Below are 23,451 nucleotides of genomic sequence, written 5' to 3' on the forward strand. Positions count from 1 at the left end.
TTGGGGTTTAATTTGTTGTTCTTTAAAATCTTATATAATTGAGTTCAAATCTTCGCTTTCATTTTGCATTTAAGTTATAAATTCTTAGCTATTGAGTGTTCTAGCTATATCTTTCTATTTTTGATATGTTCTATTTTATTATTATTTAATTTTCTGCTCTTCCCTTTTCCCCTTTATGTTCAAGTTTCTATATGACATGATTTGCCTTCAGTCTGAACAATGTTTTTTTAACATTTCTTCTAGTACAGTCATCTGGTGGTTAACTTTCTCAGCTTTTTTAAAATCTGAATTATCACTGCTTCAATCTCATTTTTGAAGGATGCTTTCATTGGATGTAGTACATTTAGTACTTCAGAGTTAGTTTTGCCAGTATCTCTGGCTGCCATTGTTCATGATGAGAGGTCGCGTGTATCCTTACTTCTGTTCTTTTGTATATATCTTTCTTCAATCCAGCAATTAACATATAACATTTATAAGTTTGAAGTGTGTGTGTGCTCAGTCACTGTGTCTGACTCTTTGTGACCTGTGGATTGTAGCCTGTCAGGCTCCTGTGTCCAGGATTCTCTGGTAAGAATACTGGAGTGCTCTCCTCTAGGGGATCTTCCTGACCCTGGACTCAAACCCATATCTTTGGCATCTCCTGCATTGCAGGCAGGTTCTTTGCCCACTAAAGCCACCTGGAAAGCCCCAATATATGCCTATATTAAAAAATGATTACTACAGTAAGGTCAGTTAATTTAATATGACTTGAATTCTGGTTGCTTTTTACATTTTTTCCCTTTATCTTTTTCTTTCAGCAGTCTGACTAAGATGTGTTGGGAAATGATTTTACTTGTATGTATCAAATTTGGAGTCTGCTGAGCTTCTTGGATGATCTTTACCAAATTGTAGAAATGTTCAGCTATTGCTTTTTTAAGTGCCTTCCATTTTTCTTTTTCATTCTGCTTTATTCTTTATCTGTAGCTTGAATCACATTTTTAGACTGGTTGATGTCAGTTCTTTGTTCATGTGTCTCTGTTTTCTTTTTTGCTTGTTTTGTCTTAGTTCTCTCTGTTCTTCAGCTTAAATATTTTTATTTATTTGTCCTAAATTCTATTGACCTTTTCTTCTTCTATATCCTAACTTCTGTTAAGCTAATTCAGGGGATCTTTCATTTCACTTATTATATACTTCAACACTAGAACATTATATGGCTATTTTTGAATATTTACAATTTCTCTTCTGAAAGACTCCACACATTCATTTACTCTATTCTTGTACATACTTAAGCATATCAATAAAATTAGTTTTAACAACCTTGTTTGATGATTTAAATATTTAATAGTATTTAATTTTTCTCTACTTCTTTGCAGATACAATGATTTTAGATTATTTGCTGGGCTTTATGGATGACAGATTGTAGAGATTATTGATGATGTTGCTTTCATTCTATCAAATTTTGTCTTGACAAACAGTTAAATTTACTAGATCTTCTTAAATCCGTCACTCAGCTTTTGTTTTGTTTAAGCAAATGTATTACTGTTTTATCATTAATCTACTTTTAGTACTTGATCCTTACTCCTGTATTTTATCATTTATGGGGTCTCAGATGAATGTGGAAAGGGTTCAGTAGAATCTCTTCAGTCTGACTCAGACAATACTCCACTAAATTGCAGTATTTCAAAACTTCAAGTGGCTTGTGTTTTTATCTCTTAGCTCTGAAGCAGCCTCTATATTGAAGTCTTTCTCTAGGGGTACAGCTTAGATGTTTGTCAAGCACTCCAGAGTAATCCCCTTGACTCCTGGGACTCACATCTAGGTGTCTCCATCCATTCTGATATGCTGTTCTGAAAATTCCACCTCCTTTAAGATCCTTTAACCTGTACATGTGCCTTATCAGCTCAGCATGTATGTCGGCTCTGATTTCTTAACCATAGTAGTCAGTGTGTTTCCAAGAAGAGAGCATAATTAATTATGGTGCTTACCCCACTGTGTCGTTTTCCCTTCTCTCAAGTTCTGTCCTGCTTGTTGAGCAATGCCTGGAAACTTCTGCCTTATATATCTTGTTCATAGTTATATGAATGTGTACATATAAGAGGTAAATCCAATATCAGTTTTTCTGTCATTATTTGAAGCAGAAATTAAGCAGCAGATTTTGTAAGAAAAACAAGAAGATGAAGAGTGTTGCAATTCAGGATACTAGATTATATTATTACAATATTTAAATAGGGCTGTAACTACTCCAAGATTAATAGATCATATTAAAACAAAGTAATTTACTTATAAAAACTTTCAGTACCTTGTGTGTGTTTGTGTATATGTGTGGGCTCAGTCAGTAAAGAATCCACCTGCAATGCAGGAGATCGCCTGCAGTGCAGGAGACCCAGATTTGATCCTTGAATTGGGAAGATCCCCAGAAAAGGAAATGGCAACCGACTGCAGTATTTAGGCCTGGAGAATCCTATGGACAGAGGAGCCTGGCAGGCTATATTCCACAGGGTCGCAAGAGTCTGACACGACTGGGGAACTGGACAACAAAAACAAACTGTAGCCTGCCGGGCTCCTCTTGTCTGTGGGATTTTCCAGGTAAGAATACTGGAGCGAGTTGCCGTTTCCTCTTGCAGGGGATCTTCCAGACCCAGGGATCGAACCTGACTCTCTTGCCTCTCCTGCATTGGCAGGCAGATTTTCTGCCAGGACACCACCTGGAAAACCCCTTATTCAACATTATGAAGTATCTAGTATATACATGTTATACTAGTTCTCTCTTGGAGAACTAATTACCTTGATTTGTGTCATATTTATTTTATTGTTTCTTCCAGGAATATTTTCAATGAGACTTTATATGTAGTAATGTATCTGAAATCTTGTATGTCTGAGAAGATAAAGTACTAAATATTTCAATGTACTATTTCACTGTTTTTTTGTTTCTAGTGGCGGAAACATTATGTAGAAATAACATCTAGAAATCTGATGTTATTCTAAGTTTTGTTTGTAGGTGATCTACTCTTTCTCTTTTTTTGCTTTTATACTTCTAATATTGTGTTTGTTATTTTTCCCCACTTTAAGTCTAGTTACCCTCTGTCAGCATACAGTTACTACAATAGTATTGACTACATTCCCCATACTGTACATTTCGTACCCAGAACTGATTTATTTTATAACTGAACATTTGTACATCTTAATTTCCCTGATCTATTTCTCTCATTCTCTCAAAACCTCTCCCTTCTGACAACCTGTTTGTTCTCTATGTCCATGACTGTGTTTTATTATGTTTGTTCATTTGTTTTAGTTTTTAGATTCCACATATAAGTGAAATCATATGATATGTATCTTTCTCTGTCTGATTTGTTTCACATAATATAATACACTTTTAGATCCATCCATGTTGTGCAAATGACAATATTTCATTGTCTTATGGCTGTGTAATACCCCATCTTCTTTATCCATTTGTCTACTGATGAACATTTAGATTGCTTCCGTATCTTGGTTATTGTAAATAATGCTGCAGTGAACATGGGGGTACATATATGTTTTCAAACTACTATTTCTGTTTTCTTTGGATAAATATCCAGGGTTGGAATTGTTGGGACATATGGTAATTTTATTTTTCAGTTTTTGAGGAAACTTCACACTGTTTTCCATAGTAGCTGTACCACTTTATTCTCCTATCCACAATAATGAACTTTCTCTTTTCTCTGAATTCTAATACTAGTTATTTGTTGTCTTTTTGATAATAACCACTCTGAAAGATATGAGGTGATGTGGTGGTTCTGATTTACATTTCCTTGATGATTAGTGATGCTGAACATCTTTTCATATGCTTGTTGGCCATCTGTATATACACTTTGGCAAAAATCCTCTATTCAGATCCTCTGCCCATTTTTTGAGTTGTTTGGCTTTCTTGATATTGAATTTTATTAGTTCTTTAGATACTTTTGATATATTATTCTTTTATCAGATTACAATTCGAAAATATCTTCTCCCATTCAATAGGTGAGCTTTTTGTTTTGTCAATAGCTTCCTTTGCTGTGCAAAAGATTTTTAATTTGATATAGTCCCATTTCTTTATTTTTACTTTTATTTATTTTGCTTGATGGGACATAGCCCCCAAGACATTGCCAAGACTGATGTTAAAGAGCATAATGCCTATGTTTTCTTCTACGAGTTTTATGGTTTCAGATCTTACATTTAGGTATTGAATCTATTTTGACTTTATTTTTGTAAATGATGTGAAAAAGCAGTCCAGTTAAATTCTTTCACATGTAGCTGTACAATTTTCTGAACACCATTTACTGAAGAAGCTGTCTTTCCCACCATTTGATGTTTTTGCCTCTTTTGTCATAGATTAATTGACTATGTAAGTATGGGTTCAAGTCTGGACCCTCTGTTCTGTTCTCTTGTTCTGTTTTGGCATCAGTACCAGAGTGTTTTGATTACTGTAGCTTTGTAGTAAAGTTTGAAATCAGGGAGTGTGATATCTCCAGCTTTGTTTGTTTGTTTTTTCCAAGATGGTTTTGACTATTTGGGCTCTTTTGTGTTTCCATTCAAATTTAGAATTATATTTCCTAGTTCTGTGAAAAATGCCATTGGTATTTTGATAGGGATTGCATTGTATATGTAGATTGTCTTGAGTAATTGCTTTAGTTATTTCAACAATATTAATTCTTCTAATTCATGAGAACAATCTTTCTTTCCATTTGCTTGTGTTGTCTTCATTTTCTTTCACCAGTGTCTTATGGTTTTCCAAGTGTAAGTGTTTTACCTCGTTTGTTACATGTATTCCTAGATATTTATTCTTCATACAATTATAAATTGTATTGTTTTCTTAATTTCTCTTTCTGATAGGTTGCTGTTATTTTATGGGAATGTAACAGACTTCTGCATATTAGTTTTGTATCCTACTGTTTTCCTGAATTCATTGGTGAATTCTAACAGCTTTTTGGTGGATCTTTAGGATTTTCTATGTATAGTATCATATGACAGTTTTACCTCTTCCTTTCCAATCTGGATTCCTTTTATTGATTTTTCTTGTCTGATTGCTGTCACTAGGACTTCCCATACTATCTTGGGTACAAGTAGTGAAAATAGGCATCCTTGTCTTGTTCTTGATCTTAGAGGAAATGTTTTTAGATTTTCACTATTGAATATGATGTTAGCTGTGGGTTGTTGTATATGGCCTTTGTGATGTTGAAGTATGTTCCCTTTATATCCACTTTGTAATCATAAATAGATGTTGCACATATTGACTTTGTTATTCTTTAATTCCATGATCACTAAAATATTATTTCCCTCAATTCCTAAGGATTTTGTTCTCACCCTCTGGCCTGCAAATGTCTTGCCAATGTATGTAGAGTAGCTGCTACTTTCTGCTCTCTAGTTCCAATATTATGATATCACCAATATTAAGGATTAGTATGATGGAAAAAGTAAAGGAAAGAAAAGATGATCAAGTTCCTTCCTGTGGACTAAATTATTATGTAAGTCTGGTGAGTTTACACACCCCTGAGGTAAGACACTGAAGGGATATTGCTGGTCTTACCAACTGAGAAAAACCTTCAGATGGTCTATACAAGCCATCAGAACAAGTTCAGGTTGAAAAGTGTTGGTCAGATCAGTAGTTGCATACAAGGTGTTAGGGGATGTATTGATTTGTTCAAGCAATAAAACATCTGGAATTGCAACTGCAAATTTGAGTCACCATAACCTGATTGAATTTAGGATAATTCAATGTCATTCCCTAATATTACTTATCTTCTGCACAGACCAGTAGACAGACTGAATTAGAAGGTGGTAGGAAGGAATTTAATACCAAATATTGGTGAAGATGTGGGAAGATGGGGAACTTTATGAATGTTCAAGCATAAACACTTGGCATAGCAATTCAGGAGACCAATCTTGTAGTAAACAGTAAAACTGCCCCACCCTTTGATCCAATAGCATAATCACATATACATTATTACATATATGCTCATAAGATTATATATGTATAAAAGTACATGTTATATGTGTCCAAGAGATACTCTTTCATAAATTTATGAGAGACAAGGAAAATCTGAATTCGGAAAATATAGTTCCTATAGACTTTAGTACATAGATGCTATTTAAAATTAACACATAAGATCACATAGAGATAGTAGAAAAAGTTCTTGAATGTAATATTATGGCAGTTTAATTTTTTTTTTTTGAACCAAAGTACTTAATTTATGTATTTACTTTTTCCATTTATTTTTATTAGTTGGAGGCTAATTACTTTATAACATTGCAGTGGTTTTTGTCAAACATTGAAATGAATCAGCCATGGATTTACATGTATTCCCCATCCTGGTCCCCCCTCCCACCTCCCTCTCCACCTGATCCCTCTGGGTCTTCCCAGTGCACCAGGCTCGAGCACTTGTCTCATGCATCCAACCTGGGCTGGTGATCTGTTTCACCCTAGATAATATACATGTTTCAATGCTGTTCTCTTGAAACATCCCACCCTCGCCTTCTTCCACAGAGTCCACAAGTCTGTTCTATACATCTGAGTCTCTTTTTCTGTTTTGCATATAGGGTTATCGTTACCATCTTTCTAAATTCCATATATATGTGTTAGTATACTGTAATGGTCTTTATCTTTCTGGCTTACTTCGCTCTGTATAATGGGCTCCAGTTTCATCCATCTCATTAGAACTGATTCAAATGAATTCTTTTTAATGGCTGAGTAATATTCCATGGTGTATATGTACCACAGCTTCCTCATCCATTCGTCTGCTGATGGGCATCTAGGTTGCTTCCATATCCTGGCTATTATAAACAGTGCTGCGATGAACATTGGGGTGCATGTGTCTCTTTCAGATCTGGTTTCCTTGGTGTGTATGCCCAGAAGTGGGATTGCTGGGTCATATGGCAGTTCTATTTCCAGTTTTTTAAGAAATCTCCACACTGTTTTCCATAGTGGCTGTACTAATTTGCATTCCCACCAACAGTGTAAAAGGGTTCCCTTTTCTCCACACCCTCTCCAGCATTTATTGCTTGTAGACTTTTGGATAGCAGCCATCCTGACTGGTGTGTAATGGTACCTCATTGTGGTTTTGATGTGCATTTCTCTGATAATGAGTGATGTTGAGCATCTTTTCATGTGTTTTTTTGCCATCTGTATGTCTTCCTTGGAGAAATGTCTGTTTAGTTCTTTGGCCCATTTTTTGATTGGGTCATTTATTTTTCTGGAGTTGAGCATAAACCTGTTTAAATAGATAAAAGGAAAAGTTAAGAAATATGCATTAGAAATGTAGAAATGGAAATATTCATTAGAAATGTAGAATTCTAGATTTTTAACCTAGAATTTAAAATTTTTTTAATTTATATTTTTAAATGTGAATTCTAGATTTTCAATCTTTTTGTGAATTCCATATTTTTATCCTTTTTTTCTCCTTGATCACATGGTTTAGGTAGTAGTTATCACTCAGTCAGTTATAAGTTGAATAATATATATGGCTATAAGAAAACTGTTCTAATATAATATATAATCAAGAAAACTGTTTTTTATAAACTATATGTGTAAGATATACATTAAAAAAGGTCTAAAGGAAATATGACAAATGTTAATAGCTTTTATCTTTGAATATTATCATCAAACATTTTTTCCTTATAATAAACATATTTTCTTTATAACTAATAAGTTAGCCAATATCTTCTTAAAATGTTTATGCATTTGATGAAGTTTAGAACAATTTATGGATATATTATCTGAATAACTAAGAGATTCTTATAAAGATTTATTGCAGAAAGAATTGGGATCATTCTATTAGAAATAAGAAATAATTATAATATATATAGCATAACTACTTAAACTATCAAAATTAGTTTTTCAAATTATTACTGATAAAATATTTGATATATTTTAAAACTTAAAAAAGCAGATTAAAGTACATTACTATGATTTTATAAAACATTGCATACACTTATACACTATAAAAATGCTAGAAGAATACATCGAATATAGTCACTGGTTGTATCTTTATGGATATGCATTGGTAGAATGGTTGGCTTTTATTTTCTTCATTATGCTCTTCTAAATTTTCCAATGTGGTTTTCAAATACAAAAACTACATTAAAAAAAGATTGTATATTAAAAAAGAGGCATTTCTCCCTCCATACCTTCGTTTTAACAACTTAGCAGAAAAAGAGCACTAGACAAGAAAAAATAGTGGAAAGAAATATGGAAAAAAGAGTGAATATATAACTAGAAAATGGCAGAAAATAAGAATACAGGAAAAGTAGAACAAATGAGATGTGATAGATTCTAAGTATATATAAAGACAATGTTTTACCACTTAGTTTAATGACAAGTGTCTATTATATTCAAATTGTCTTTCAGAATACTTTACTGTATCTGATATTTGTATAGAAACTTGAAGCTTTCAATAGTTCTTTTCTAAAAGTTGCTTAAGAAGTTTTTTCTTTTTTTTTTCAAGAAAAGCAATCAGTTATTAAGATTTAAATTAAATCTGTACCAAATTTAAGTAACTTAAAAGTATGTCATATTGTTATTTTGATGTGTACTTAGTGAAGAAAAAGGAATGTACAACTTATTTAAAAAGCTTATTAGTGATGATATTAATCTAGTTATTTTCAGGGCAGATTGACACTAAATAACACATAGTAATGATATATTTCATCTTCAAATATTTGAGCAAACACTATCTATAGTAAGTGTATTTTCCAGGATGTTGCAGATGCTCTTATGTCAAAAATGTTTATGTGAAAAACTGCAGAATTTTTGAAAAATGTTAGGTATTTATTTGTGCTCCTTTTAAAAAAGTTGTTTAATGTGATGTATGTCCACCCTTCAGAATATAATCCTTTCCTTGGACCCTTATAGGAAGTTATTTAAAATATGTGTAAATATTTTGCTCTTTTAAATATATCTTTCTTCCAGAAAAGTTGCCAACTTGTTAACTATTGAACACAGTGCAAACACCTTATCCTGGGGTTCAAAACTCTCTACAATTGGTCAGGTCTCAATATATTTTTAAATCTTATATATGTATATACTTTTCCTCTTCCTTCACCCTAAATGCCTTGCATTCCTTCCATAACAGTATACTCCTCATTTTCAGAACATACTCCGTTTTCTCATGTCAGTTTCTTAGCCCAAAATATCTTTCCACTGTATCTCCACCTGTCACGGTTCTACCCATCTTCCAAGAACTATATCATGTCATCTGCTCCACAAAGCTGTCTCTAATTTTAGATTATTCTCATTATTCAGGTATTTTAAGATATTAAAAAATACTTTTGGCTGAGAGAGTGGATTTTTTAAAAATAAAAAGTAGATGGCAGTGACCTCGATGTTTATAGAATCTCTTTAGGCAAGTGATTCTGTTCAGGAACAAAAGCGAGAACAGCAACTAACATGACATTCATTTTTCTTCCCTTTAGTAAAAACTTGCTGTATTCTCACACTGGTGATTTTTATGAGCCTGTAAGAAACATTTTTAATTCATTATGGTGAATATCTTATAATAAGGCAAAAGGAAATTAATCTAGATGGATGGATATCTAACATAAGACATTGACTTCTTCTGAGGTAAAATTGGAATTCAGGCTGCATAACGGAAACTTTATCATGTATATGATGTACCATTCTTCTAAAAGTATTTAAATGGAAGATTTGGCATGAAATCTAGCTATCAAAATTACTCATTCTACTCTCACTATGTTGGGAGGATAACAACCACACAGTTTCTTGGGTAAAGTACAATCCCATTCCTCCTGTCAGAGATAAAAATAATCTTTTTCATTCTGTCCTGGAAATGAATAACTGTAGTTAGCAGATCTCTACAACTGGAGATAGCCTCAAATGACTACCAGCTCCCAGGTGTACACAGGTTGGCATATCAGTTCTACATCTTTCTAACATGACTTATAAGGGTTGTGTGATTGTGAGGTTTTAAGGACTTTCTTCAGTAAGTAGAAATCAGAGGGCTCTGTGATTTTCAGTTTTTTCCAGAACTGAATTAGGCCAGTTTCACCTACAGCTCATTCCTGGCAGTTAGCTATATAATGAAAAAATCTCTGAGGAATGATTATTTTATACTGTGTATTTTATTGTCCAGTCACTTCATAAACTAATGATTCAGTTTTAATGTTGTTGTTGTTTAGCTAAGTCATGTCCGACTCATTTGCGACCCCATAGACTGTAACTGGGGCTTTGCCAGTGGCTCAGCGGTAAAGATGCTGCCTGCAATGCAGGAGACACAGGAGACAGGTTTGGGAAGATGGGTCGGGGTCGGGGTCGAGACTCTGGGTCGGGAAGATACCCTTGAGGGGGACATGGCAATTCACTCCACTATTCTTGCCTGGAAAATCCCATGGACAGGGGAGCCTGGCAGGCTACAGTCCATAAAGAGGGAGAGTTGGACAGGACTGAAGTGACAGTACGCATCCTTGCAGGCCTTTTTTAATGCAAGGCAGTAAAGCAGATGAACATTTAGGGTTACTAATGACATTATCCACTACAGTATGAATGAATACTTAAATTTACAGTATTAACGTGTGTGCATGCGTGCTCAGTCGTGTCCGACTCTTTGTGACCCCATGGACTGTAGCTCTCCAGGCTTCTCTGTCCATGGAATTTTTCAGGCAAGAATACTGGAGTGGGTGCCATTTCCTCCTCTAGGAGATCTTCCCGAAAGAGGGGTGGAACCCATGTCTCTTGAGTCTCCTGTACTGGTAGGCAGATTCTTTACCACTGCACCACCTGGGAAGCCCAGTATTAACATATCATTACTTATAAATAATATAGTGCATTTTCCCAGTGAGCCCAAAGGCATTTATCCTGTTGAAATGACTAATTTTAGCCATATGTTTACTGATTAAAATTTTGAATCATAATTCTGTATATTCATTGAAAAAATTTTAAAGCAAAGCATGCCCTTTAATAACTTTGTTTTAAAAAACAAATGGAAAACAAAAAATATTAGGAGGCATTTGATTAAAGAAATTAGAGTTATAAATGTTTAGAAAATTGCTATTTTCATAACAGCCTAATATTAATCAGAATAAACACACACTTGGTAGAATACTATGTTCATAGTGATATTTTAAAGTGTACATTAGGTATTGTTTTCAGTTCATTGTTTTATTCATTTTCTAGGATACGTGAACAATGCTTAGCAATTTAAGGAGAGAACCACACCAGTTTACTAGTATAAAACTTGCAAATTCTGTATACCCAGAAACAATACATGATTATGTTATTTAATTTTCTTTGGGCATTGTTAGTTGAGGGTTAAAGGAAACTCTAAAACAATTCATATACTGTGGTTTGTGATTAAAATAATCTTTCTTTGAAAAATAAGAATTCTATAAATGATGAGCCTTATTAATATTATTAGGGATATAAAAAGGAGGATATATATGAAATTCCACTCTATTGTGGGACATTACATTCTAGTGAGGAAGATTCCTTGATCTTCTTCATAACCTTCATTGATGTACATTTTCTGAATACAATGGTGTGCAAGTCTAAAGTTAGAAAATAAGAATGCCAGTTCCCATTTCCACCAGTCCCTCATCTGTGTCCCTTCATGAAGTCCCTGTTTTAGTGAAAAGATTGGTGACAGTAGGTTCACTTGAAAATTAAAATTGCTATAGTTTAATGTTTTGGTATATCAACATTTATGCTAAAAGATAATCTTAAAATCTTCTAAAAAATTTGTGACAGATTTGCTTGCCAATATTTATTAAAAACAACTTTGTTTTGGTATAATTTACTTACAGATTTTCAACAGCCAAATAAATTGTACAATGTTTAGCTATATATTCCTCAACTGCTCAAACATTTTCATTATTAAGTAGTAAATTAAGAGATATTATTAACTATGTCAAATTCTGCTTATTTGAGCATCAAAGATATTCCATTTAAAAATTCCTGGGAACTCATACAACTCAGCATCAAAAAAAGAAAAAAAAAATTCTGGTAAAATTTGGGCAGATGACCTGAATAGACATTTTTCTGAAAAAAGCATACAGATGGCCAATAGGCCCATGAAAAGATGCTCAGCATCTCTAATCATCAGGGAAATGCAAATCAAAACCACAATGAGATGTCACCTCACACCTGTCACAATGGCTGTTACCCAAAATGCAACCAATAGTAAGTGTTGGCGAGGGTGTTGGAAAGAGAATGCTCCTGCACTGTTGGTGGGACTGTAAATTGGTGCAGCCACTATGGAAAACAGTGTATAGGTTCCTCAAAAAATTAAAAATGAAACTACCATATGGCACAGCACTTCAAATCCTGGGTGTTTATTCAAAGAAAATAAAAACAGTGTTTGAAAAAATATATGTAACCCCTGTGTTCATTGCAGCATTATTTATAATAGCCAAGATATGGAAGTAACCATAGATGAATGGATAAAGATGTGGAATACAAATACAATGGAATATTAGTCATAAGAAAGAATGAAATATTGCCATTTTTGACAACATGTATGATCTTAGAAGGCACTATGCTAAGTGAAATAAGTCACAGAAAGACACCTATCATATGATTTCACTTACATGTGGAATCTAAAAACCAAAGCATAGGAACAAACATAACAAAACAGAAACAGAGTTATGGATAAAGAGAAAAAACTGGTGTTGCCAGAGGGGAAGCGGTTTGAGAGGACAAGAGAAATAGGTCAGGGAAATTACGAAGTAAAAACTTTCTGTTACAAAATAAATGAGCCGCAGGTAAGAATTATACAACTTGGGAAATACAGTCAGTAATAATTTAATAACTTTGTATGGTAAGAGATGGTAAGGGGACATACTGTGGTGATCATTTTATAATGTATAAAAATGGTAAATCACTGAGCACCTGGAACTAACAGTTTTATAGGTCAGTAAATTTTTTTCTAATTAAAAAAAACTTTAAGTGCCTGGGGAAACCTTAAAAATTTGAAGCATGCATGGAATGAAAATCCTTGGTTTAATTCCTTGATCTGTATTGGACAAGTATTTTCAGGCAGATGGTATAGTAAGTATATATTCTACCTCAGAAATAAATTTAGTCAAGTCATCACTTTCTCTGACACTTGGTTTACGTTTTATTAAACTCTTAATACTCAGATTTGAAAAGATCTAATGTTTGACATGACTGCATAAAGATCATTCTGTCAACTGTATTGATTTTTTTAGTGGTCTAGAAAAAATGTCAAATGATTTAAATCTGGAAGCTTAAATCATTCCTCTGGATATGATCTGCTTTCAATTGACTAGCCTCTTTAAGCCAGGCTTGCTATTCTAAGATCAAAACTCTTCAAGAAAAGATCCTCTACAGTATCAAGTGGTATTTGATAATTAAATATGTTATGCTCTTTATGACTCAGTGCTCAGTACCACAGGGAACTGCTGTTCTGCATTTGGTCATTCATTCATTCAATGCATGTTTATTAAGCAGTTTTTATGCCAAGCAAAGTGCAAAGTTTTGGGTTGTCAAATGAGTAAGAATATTCTTTGCCCTTGAACTGCTTGCAATTAGATCCAGACATAAAGAAATTTCAGTTCTATGTAACTGCTACAGTAGATATGTGAAGAAAGTGCTATGAGGTCACTGACTAGGAGTAGAAAGGGGTACCTTTCAGTAAATGAGATAAAGCAAAAGTTCAGGTGCTTGGTCACTAAAATAGGCTTGTTTTCATCAGAGAAAGTCTTACTTAGAAATAGTAATTAAATAGCTGTCCCTTGGTATGGAGAGCGGAGGGAGACAGGTCTTAGGTCCCCTGATACCAAAATCCATGAATGCTCAAGTTCTTTATATAAAATGGCATAGTACAGTCAGTCTTCTGTATCTGCAGGTGAGGAACCCACAGATACAGAGAGCTGACTATATTAGGTAATGATTACCAGGTACTTGCTTAGTGCCAAATGTTGTTCTAAACATGTTATAAGTAATATTCATCTAGCTGTTCTTATCCAATTTAAATCAGTGGGCTAACGGAACATAGCTTCTGTACTCCAAGGTCCCCTGGAGCAGCAACATGGAGGCATATTGGCTTTTTCAGGGAAACACAGTGATGCCCCATAGGTATCAGACATCGTATGAAATACTAGGTTGAGGTATGTCACAATATCTGCGTTAAATCACACTAAATATTTTAAAATTAAAGTCATGTCTTCAGATCTTCACTGGTGACTCAATGGTTAAGAAGCTTCCTGCCAATGCAGGGGACACAGGTTCGATCCTTGATCAAGCAGATCTTACAGGCTGTGGAGCAGCTAAACCCGTGCCCCAAAACTAGTGAACCTGTGCTCTAGAGCCCAGGAGACACAACTACTGAGCCCACATGCCACAACCACTGAAGCCCGTGAACCCCAGAGCCCATGCTCCCCAACAAAAGAAGCCACTGCAATGAGAAGCCCACACACTGCAACTAGAGAGTAGCCCCAACTTGCCACAATTAGAGAAAGTCCTCACAGCAATGAAGACCCGTCACAACCAAAAATAAATAAATAAATAAATAAATAAAAAGTTTTAAAAATCATATCTTTTCAAAGTTGGGTTTTCAGCAGTTTCTCTGATAAAATGTAGTTTCTATTCAAAAATCAATATGGAACAGAAAAAGAGGGTGATTGATCTTATCTAGTGTGAATGCACAGTTTGAGGAACTGTGAAGTACTCAACAGACATACACATCTCATTAGAAAGTAACTGCACTTATTTAAAGGTAAAATTAAATTTTTTTCCTTTCAAATTTTTTGCATTACTTTTCCAAATAGCAGTGGTTTTGTTGGGGTTTAAGAATGTATTATTAACTTGCTGGCCCTAATTACTTAATAAAAGGAACTGTTATTTATTTTTAATTATCATTTTGTTTGTTTTGTTTTTGATCACTTGTTAGAAAAGTTGCTAAGGCTGAAGGTGCTTTGAACTAAGAAAGTTTAGGAATCTCTGATCTTTGTTGTTGTTGTTTAGTCACTAAATTGTGTCCTACTTTTGAGACCCCACGGACAGTAGCCCATCAGGCTTCTCTATCCATGGAATAGTCCCAGCAAGAGTACTAGAGCAGGTTGCCATATCCTCCTCAAGAGATCTTCCCGACCCAGTGATCGAACCTGTCTCCTGCACTGGCAGGCAGATTCTTTACCACTGAGCCACCAGGGAAGCCCAATCTCTGATCCACAACATTTCTATTTAGAATATAATCCCAAATGCCTATTTTAAAGTTTATGTAAATAAAGTGTTTAAATAGAATTAATTAAATCTGCTTTGCATCTGTTCCTTATCTTCTATAAGGAACAAAATTATTCCAGGGTTGTATTGAGGGGCTATAAGATGTATTAATGCAATATCTATTTTCCTTCACTAAGTAATAGGAATATAATCTGGTTCAATGAATTCATGGTCAGTTTGACTGTGCATGAATGCATGGTAGATTTACAAAATTACTCATACCCCACTCATGTAAATAATCTGGATAGCAAAAAACAAAGACAAAATACATGTAATCTAATTCAGTTTACAGTTTAGTCCAAGGCAGTCATTTAAATGAGCTCTTTAGTTTTCACTCTGTTTCATTTGTATACTTGCTTCATCTTCCACAAACCTCTCCTTCCCCTTATTCATCTCTAGGAAATGAGAAGTGCCCTTGCTGTAGTGGTGGGGGGGTGATGGGTGTGGGAGTGGGGGGCAGGTCATCTCCATGTAATCCCCTTGTCTTTCTCGACCATGTGGATGTTCCTCATCTGCCTGTGCTCTGATCAGCCTGACAACACTCAGACTGAACTTGGGTATCAATATACACATCTGGCCTGGCCTCTTCTAGAATGGTAGGAGCTTGGCACCCTCTCCTCATCTCACTTGGCTCCTACCATTGCCTTGTACCCACTGAAGCTCTGCCACATTTTCTATCTTACCCATGGTCTAGTAAACACCATGCCGGGCCTGCTGGCTCATAGAGCAGCGACTTTCATCTGCTCCTTCTAATATCAGAGGCCTTCTGGGTGCTGTCCTCAACACAAGCAAATGAAGAGAGTACAAGTAAGTACAGCCCTGTCCTTCTTATAAGAACATGTATATATTATTACCTGTCTCTCTTTCCTTATTCCCTTTTCTTCCCTAAATGTATTTGACTCAGAAGAGGAGGAATTTCTTTTACCTTATCCATGTCCTGGTGTCTTGTTATAGTCTCTGGCCTCTTAATGAAGTATTAGTGGAATTCAATGTGTCAGGGAGAGAGAGAGGCTTGCAGATAAGGGGTCTTGAATTAGGAGTAGATTACAGTCTTGTCTGACTCAGTGAAACTATGAGCCATGCATGTAGGGCCACATAAGACGGACAGGTCATGGTGGAGAATTCTGACAGAATGTGGTCCACTGGAAAAGGGAATGGCAAGCCACTTCAATATTCTTGCCTTGTGAACCCCATTAACAGTATGAAAAGGCAAAAAGGTAGGACACTGAAAGATGAACTCCCCAGGTTGGTAGGTACTGAATATGCTACTGGAAAAGAGTGGAAAATAACTCCAGAAAAAAATGAAGAGATGGAACCAAAGCGAAAACAGCACCCAGTTGTGAATGTGACTGGTGATGGAAGTAAAGTCCAATGCTGTAAAGAACACTATTGCATAGGAACCTGGAATGTTAGGTCCATGAATCAAGGCAAATTGGAAGTGGTCAAACAGGAGATGGCAAGAGTGAACATTGACATTCTAGGAATCAGCGAACTAAAATGGACTGGAATGGGTGAATTTAATTCAGATGACCATTATATCTACTACTGTGGGCAGGAATCCCTTAGAAGAAATGGAGTAGCCATCATGGTCAACAAAAGCATCTGAAATGCAGTACTTGGATGCAATCTCAAAAATGACAGAATGATCTCTGTTCGTTTCCAAGGCAAACCATTCAATATCATGGCAATCCAAGCCTATGCCCCAATCAGTAATGCTGAAGAACCTGAAGTTGAATGGTTCTATGAAGACATACAAGACCTTCTAGAACTAACACCCACAAAAAATGTCCTTTTCATTATAGGGGACTGGAATGTAAAAGTAGGAGGTCAAGAAACACCTGGAGTAACAGGCAAATTTGGCCTTGGAGTATGGAATGAAGCAGGGCAAAGGCTAATAGAGTTCTGCCAAGAGAATGCACTGGTCATAGCAAACACCCTCTTCCAACAACACAAGAGATGACTCTACACATGGACATCACCAGATGGTCAACACCGAAATCAGATTGATTATATTCTTTGCAGCCAAAGATGGAGAGGCTCTATACAGTCAGCAAAAACAAGACCAGGAGCTGACTGTGACTCAGATCATGAACTCCTTATTGTCAAATTCAGACGTAAGTTGAAGAAAGTAGGGAAAACCACTAGACCATTCAGGTATGACCTAAATCAAATCCCTTATGATTATACAGTGGAAGTGAGAAATAGATTTAAGGGACTAGATCTGATAGACAGAGTGCCTGCTGAACTATGGACTGAGGTTCATGACATTGTACAGGAGACAGAAATCAAGACCATCCCCATGGAAAAGAAATGCAAAAAGACAAAATGGCTGTCTGAGGAGGCCTTACAAATAGATGTGTAAAGAAGAGAAGCAAAAAGCAAAGGAGAATAAGAAAGATATTCCCATTTGAATGCAGAGTTCCAAAGAATAGCAAGGAGAGATAAGAAAGCCTTCCTCAGTGATCAATGCAGAGAAATAGAGGAAAACAACAGAATGGAAAAGACTAGAGATCTCTTCAAGAAAATTAGAGTTACCAAGGGAACATTTCATTCAAAGATGGGTTTGATAAAGGACAGAAATGGTATGGACCTAAAAGAAGCAGAAGGTATTAAGAAGAGGTGGCAAGAATACACAGAAGAACTGTACAACAAAGATCTCCATGACCCAGATAATCACGATGGTGTGATCACTCACCTAGAGCCAGACGTCCTGGAATGTGAAGTCACGTGGGCCTTAGGAAGCATCACTACAAACAGAGCTAGTGGAGGTGATGGAATTCCAGTTGAGCTATTTCAAATCCTGAAAGATGATGCTGTGAAAGTGCTGCACTCAATATGCCAGCAAATTTGGAAAACTCAGAAGTGGCCACAGGACTGGAAAAGCTCAGTTTTCATTCCAATCCCAAAGAAAGCCAATGCCAAAGAATGTTCAGACTACCACACAATTGCACTCATCTCACACACTAGTAATGTAATGCTCAAAATTCTCTTGAGAAACCTATATGCAGGTCAGAAAGCAACAGTTAGATATGGACATGGAACAACAGACTGGTTCCAAATAGGAAAAGGAGTACATCAAGGCTGTTTATTGTCACTCTGCTTATTTAACTTCTATGCAGAGTACATCATGTGAAATGCTGGGCTGGAAGAAGCACAAGCTGGAATCAAGATTGCCGGGAGAAATATCAATAACCTCACATATGCAGATGACACCACTATTATGGCAGAAAGTGAAGAGGAGCTAAAATGCCTCTTGATGAAAGTGAAAGAGGAGAGTGAAAAACTTGGCTTAAAGCTCAACATTCAGAAAACTAAGATCATGGTATCTGGTCCCATCACTTCATGGGAAATAGATGGGGAAACAGTGGCTGACTTTATTTTTCTGGACTCCAAAATCACTGCAGATGGTGATGGCAGCCATGAAATTAAAAGACATTTACTCCTTGGAAGGAAAGTTATGACCAACCTAGATAGCATATTATAAAGCAGAGACATTACTTTGCTAACAAAGATCAGTCTAGCCAAGGCTATGGTTTTTCCAGTGGTCAAGTATAAATGTGAGAGTTGGATTGTGAAGAAAGCTGAGCGCCAAAAAATTGATGCTTTTGAACTGTGGTGTTGGAGAAGAGTCTTGAGAGTCCCTTGGACTGCAAGGAGATCCAACCAGTCCATCATAAAGGAGATCAAGCCTGGGTGATCATTGGAAGGACTGATGCTGAAGCTGAAACTCCAATACTTTGGCCACCTCATGCGAAGAGTTGACTCATTGGAAAAGACCCTGATGCTGGGAGGGATTGGGGGCAGGAGGAGAAGGGGGCAACAGAGGATGAGATGGCTGGATGGCATCACCAACTCGATGGACATGAGTTTGGGTAAACTCTGGGAGTTTGTGATGGACAGGTAGGCCTGGCGTGCTGCGATTCATGGGGTCGCAAAGATTCGGACAGAACTGAGCCACTGAACTAAACTGAACTGATGATGATCATATCTTCATATAAAGCAACAGACATGGAGAATAAATTTTTGGATTGTGAACTCATTCAGTTACCCAAAGTGCATATATAGAAAACTGCACGTTTAAGTTGACCCTATTTACTAGTTTATTTTTTAATGAAGTATCAGTTTAACATGGAAATGTGGCTTCAGGATAGAAGTGAAAGATCTGGGAAAGCAAATTTACATTTCATTGTCAACTAACTAACTTGTATAAGAGAGGCAATGAAGTATGATAGAAAGAATACCAGCCACAGAATTAAATGGCTTTTTATACAGCTACTTGCAGGCACTTGGATAAATCCTTTCCTCTTTTGGAGTGGCATTTTCCTTATTTGCATAAAACAAAGTTCAACCAGATGATGCTTCTAGTTGAAACAGCTGTTATTCTAATGATGCATATTTTTACCATACTTTAACATTTTCTTCAAGGATACAATCTTTGTAAGATCATTTCAAGAAACTCACTGTTATTGTAAGTTTTGTCATATACTGAATAGTTCTATTAAGTAGATAAAAAGAAAGTATCACCTGAATTCTTTTCTTCATGGTCACTTAACATGATAAGAACCGTTGAGCAATACAGTTCTTAACATTTGATCAAACAAATTAAACATTTGAGACCGAGAGGCCTTGTCTTTTTTATGAACCCAGGCTATAAAATGAATCTATCCTTTTGGTATCTTGCTCTGATTGCACTGTGGTTTCCTACATACGGGGCATTGGTGCATGTAAACAAAATAGTTCCACTTAGCAGAGCACATAGCTCACAGCCTTCTGTCCTGTTTGCAGTGACCTGGAAAGTACAAAGAGAGCAGTGTCACAAAAATGGCTTTACTAGTATATTTGTGGACAGATGGAACCTTCATCGTCACCACAAATTTAAGATCTGTCAACTTCCTCCAAGAACACTATTTCAGAAGAAATAGTAATACTGATTCTAATAATAGTTATTAATATTCTATTAATATTCTAGTAATAGTAATTCTGTTTCCTAACCATTTCATTTGGGAAATTGTGAAAAATAAGAGGGGAAATGAATTGGGACCATCTTTACTCCTGATGTGAAATAATAAATTAATAACCTAAAAGAGCAAGAAAATTCTACCAGCAGCTTATTAAAATGAATTCTATTCATAATCATGCTACTTTTGTAAACAATATTTTACTTAATATACCTACAAATTACTTTTCTGTACTATTCATTTAAACACTGGCACTGTTTACTTTGGTCTTCCTAAATAGAAAAACAAATATATAAACTCAAATGCATCAGAAGGTTTTATTGCTTACTAAACAGGTGATGGAGAAAGAACTTATTGCAACATATTTAGAATTTAAAAACTTACTTATGGTCATCACTTTCAGTGAAGTAATTTCTTTTATTTTATGTACACATTAAAGATATAATCCACCTGCATAAATAGCCATTTTTTTTTTAGAAACTCATGAAGAGGGTTTAATATTTCTTAATGAAAGAAAGTTAAACTGATTTGAAAATGTGTTTTTATAGAATAGCACTTCAGATTTGTTTTGTTTAATTTTTAAGTTGCAGGTCTATTATATTTTCCCCTGCAGCATCAGACATGGTGGAATATACTTATATGAAACAAAATATCTATTCTCTGCTGAGGTAGTTAATAAATGAGGTTCCATTATAAGTAACTATTTTTAAAAAAATCTAGATGTCAATGGAATTGAGAACCCAGGTACATCTTCCTGGCTTGGCAAAGTAAAAGAGGGAGGCAGGAGGGGGGATTGGGATGGGGAACACATGTAAATCCATGGCTGATTCATGTCAATGTATGGCAAAAACCACTACAATATTGTAAAGTAATTAGCCTCCAACTAATAAAAATAAATGGAAAAAAAAAAGAAAACCTTTAAAAAAAAAAGAAATCTCAATCAAAGCCAATCAGTTCCTCTGACTTTGATATTTTAAGGCTTTATAATTTACACCTAATACTGTAGTTTGTAAACTTGAAGAGCTTATACAAATACCCAAGACATTTCTTTTTAATGTTCCCATTTGTGCAAAAGAAGGCGGCTTTACATGTTTTTTCTTTATACACAGATTTCTGACACGAAATAGACTTGAATTGTTATATGCTGCCTTTTAAGATACAGCTGTGTTCTCAAATGGATGTCTACTAGTATTTAGAAACCTAGTGAAGACCCTCTCCCTTTCCCACTTTTATCGATTCATTTGATTTTTCCCTTTAATATTGAACCTCTATAAATATTTATCTATATTTTAAAAATACTTGTATGCTTTAACTATCAAGGATAGCCTATTTGGCAAATCAGTCCATGTAAGCACATCTCTCATTCTAATTGTATTAATTCACCTCCTCAGAGAAAGAAGGTGAAGCTTCCATCTGTCCCTGTTAATTTTGTTTCTTCCCAAAGAGATGACAAAGACATTTTTACTGTATACGTGTGAAATGCACAAGTATGGTAACCCAAGTTCACTCCCACGCCTACTCATTTTCCCAACAATACAGTCTATCAACATAATACGGCGCTTAAAGATGAGTGACACTAGTGGGCTCAGCATCCTCACTTTCATCTGTTTCCAATTAGAAAGCAACAATACCAAGCCAGAAATCTTCAGTGAGTCTCTCTTTTTTTAAAAATTAATTAATTTATTTTATTTGGAAGCTAATTACTTTACAATATTGTAGTGGTTTTTGCCATACATCAACATGAATCAGCCACGGGCACACATGTGTTCCCCATCCAGAACCCCCTTCCCACCTCCCTCCCCATCCCATTCCCCCAGGGTCATCCCAGTGCACCAGCCCTGAGCACCCTGTCTCATGCATCGAACCTGGACCAGCGCCACTGCTATAGGATTTAGAGCTGCACTATTAGTGATGACTTGTCCTCCTGGAATATTTTCATAGCCTCTTCATGAATGAATTTAATTCCTCAGTAAAGGCAAAAGAACGTCGTATAAAGCCCCCTCACTGTAATTTCCAAAGAACCAAGACAGGAAATATTTGAGGAAGAAAATGTTTTATGTGAAATACAAAACATAGGTTTTTAGATCTGACTAGTCTTGAAATTCCCATGGACGGAGGAGCCTGGTGGGCTGCCGTCCATGGGGTCGCGAAGAGTAGGACACGGCTGAGTGACTTCACTCTCACTTTTCACTTTGCTGCATTGGAGAAGGAAATGGCAGCCCGCTCCAGTGTTCTTGCCTGGAGAATCCCAGGGATGGTGGAGCCTGGTGGGCTGCCGTCTATGGGGTCGCACAGAGTTGGACATGACTGAAGTGACTTAGCAGCAGTCTTGAGAAAGTAAAGATTTTAAGAAATGTTTTATATGGGCTTTGCTCAATTAGTTAACAAGTTAAACTAGTAAAATTGTCCAACAGTAACATACTTTTATACTTAAAAGGTAATAGGATCCTTAGGCTACAGACTTTCTGCCTGGGGCTGCAGGACGCAATGACATTGCTTCTCCTTATGGCAGGCAGAAAAACTCCTCCCTGTGACTGTTTCGCACTGTGTCCACACTTACTCTGAACTTTTTTTCTATGTAAAACCATGACCTTCAGCTTTCCATTTCTTGAGATTCTCTTGATTACCACAACTACACTTTTAGCAATCTGACAACTCAAAATATAGTTTCTCGATCACTACATCTTCACAGACAGTCTGGTAATCTGAGAATTCACAGAGTAGGGATGCATGGAGAAAACCAGTCTATCTGCTCTTGCTCTGGCCTCGTCTTTCATTAACTTTAATGTGTTTGGGAACAAGGCAGCAGGATCATCCCCAGTCAAGTTTCTGGCTCTTCATCTTATTTGTAAAGAATTAGTGAACAGCAGGTTCCTAAAAAGCAATCCTTTTTTCATTCAAGGGAAGAATTTTGTATAGAGAAATATTTTAAAAAAGAAACAGAAGGTTTAGTTTAGCAATAACCTTAGGAATAAAGTATTTGTCTTTATCCCAGTGATTCTACTTAAGAAAGATATTGAGCCCCAACATGCCTGTGTATTAGCAGAGGTCTCACTCTTAATGGCTAAAGCAGAATCCCATTTTTTCCTTTTCTAATCGCTGAATTGCTGAGAAACACTCCATTTTCACATGTAAGTGTGATTATCTACTTGTACTTATTTTCATAACTAATAGTTGTAGTGTTAAGATAAATATTGAATTTACAATAAGAAGAATGAGTGTCAAGAATGCATACTATAGGTCAACTAATGGGCAATTACAATTGGGTCAAATATTTAGGGACAGAGTGGTTGGAAATTTAAATAAGGA

At 35.7% G+C, this 23,451-nt stretch overlaps 1 long non-coding RNA gene across 1 annotated transcript in view; it reads left to right on the forward strand.

Annotated features, from left to right (window-relative positions):
* Positions 1 to 23,451, forward strand: part of LOC139035543 (uncharacterized) — a 451,068-nt gene that overhangs the window by 323,045 nt on the left and 104,572 nt on the right. The window lies entirely within an intron of this gene.

This window comes from Odocoileus virginianus, chromosome 1 (genome assembly GCF_023699985.2).
Source record: "Odocoileus virginianus isolate 20LAN1187 ecotype Illinois chromosome 1, Ovbor_1.2, whole genome shotgun sequence".
Classification (NCBI taxonomy): domain Eukaryota; kingdom Metazoa; phylum Chordata; class Mammalia; order Artiodactyla; family Cervidae; genus Odocoileus; species Odocoileus virginianus.